Below are 1,882 nucleotides of genomic sequence, written 5' to 3' on the forward strand. Positions count from 1 at the left end.
AGTACTATCCAATCTGTCTAGGCGGAGCTGATGAAATGAAATACAGATGGGTAACTTGTGATACTGTAGTGAATAATGGTTATCAGGACTGATTATGAGGGTTGGAAATGCAAAGGTAGACAGTTTGTAGCAAGGAAGGGAGTGATTAATTCTCCAGTCTAGGAGCAGAGGTCTCTAGGACCATCAACGGAGAAGAGCCCAGAGCGGGACCCTACCCAGAGAAGCAGACATGCCTGAGATGGAGAGGAACTGTGGGCTGAAGAGTGGGAGGGGGTGGGGGAGTATAGGCAACGGGTTTCTAGGGTATACCATTTGGTCGGTTGATGATTCATGGAGTGGATTGGAACCATGGCAATGAAATGATATATGATGGAATGAATGTAAAACTAAAGTTCTCTCATGAAAATTATCATATAATTCACAATAAAACATTAAAAAAAAGAAAAAGATAATGGACACTTCAGGGGCAATATAGCAGAGTAAAACCCCAAGTAAAACAGAAACAGCTGGTGAACCTGGAACCCTGAGCTTCAGATAATAGGAAAGAAAAGTGAACTCAGTGACAGCTAGAAGGAGAAGATGAACAGAAGCAGCAAGAGGGAAGACAAATTATCAAGTTGTCAGCTAGTATGGGATGGTGTGCACATCTTGAGTTTTTGTAAGCAGTTGTTAATATAGAAACTTTCAGGGACAGGATGGTACTGTGTGTAGTAGTTTTACTCTATTTCATGTCTCCTCGTAGCAAGGAGCATGCCCTGTCCCTGCCCTCATATTCTCCCATGTAAACTATCCCTATGCGGGATCGCTGTGGGCCGGAACCTACTCCATAGCAGTTAAGAACAATGGGGCTTGGACCGGGGGAGGTCTTAGTGAGGGACGGAGGGTGAATGCACTCATCAACCCTCGAAACTGACTGGACACTTGACACCACCAGGTTTATTGAACTGGCAAGCCAGGCTCTGGGAACCTCAGCAGATGTTGTTGGACCTGATCTTGGTCGTGAAGTGGACCCCAGCATTGCCCAGCAGGTACAGGTGCCCTGTGCTGTGGGAGCAGCCCGTGTGCAGAGCCAGGTCTCTTGGCAGGGAGCAAGCTCTTTAGGCTTGGCCAGCTTGACAGCGTCTGCCATCCAGGGACCTTTAGCTTCCCAGCCGTTCTGAGGAAGGCTGCTGTCTAACATCTTGTATATTATCTGTGGCCTCCCCACTGTTGTTCTCTCATTCTTCTAATACAAACCTCTCATGGATTTGCGGATTTTCTGGTACACTCAGAACTACTTTACATCTGGGGCCAACATAGCACTTGACCTCTGGCTTTCCTAGATCACCGTTTCAGTGCTGCTTTTGCAGGCATTTGAGAAGATATGTGTTGCAATCCTTGCTTCTGTTTACTATCAAAATGTACATCAGTAGATATATTCATGGTTTGTGATTTCCTTTGAATCTTGACCCTTCAGTATTACATCCTCATCAGTGTTTAGCAATTCAGTAGCCCCTCTGTATGTGTAATACATAAGAAATCAGGATTTTAGGAGGGGCAAAAAGAAGCATGAGCTGAGAATAAGACCAATGAGTAGCTGTACTGGATGAAAGCCATCTACGGGATGGTTCTTGCTTCACTGAAGTGTGGTAGTGGCTGGGAAACCCATTACATTCTGCCATAGTGCCTCACCCAGGTTGTCAGAAGATAGTCACTGTTTCCTGATTTCAGTTGCTGGCGTACTTACACATCTCAAAATTTTAGCTCATAGTTTTTGACAAACGGGGCTACTGGTGAATTAGGATTTTGTTGTTGTTGTTAGGTGCCATCTAGTTGATACCGACTCATAGGAACTTATGCACAGCAGAATGAAATACTGCCCGATCCTGGGCCAACCTCACTA

Source organism: Chrysochloris asiatica, unplaced genomic scaffold (assembly GCF_000296735.1).
Source record: "Chrysochloris asiatica unplaced genomic scaffold, ChrAsi1.0 scaffold00044, whole genome shotgun sequence".
Taxonomy (NCBI): Eukaryota; Metazoa; Chordata; class Mammalia; order Afrosoricida; family Chrysochloridae; genus Chrysochloris; species Chrysochloris asiatica.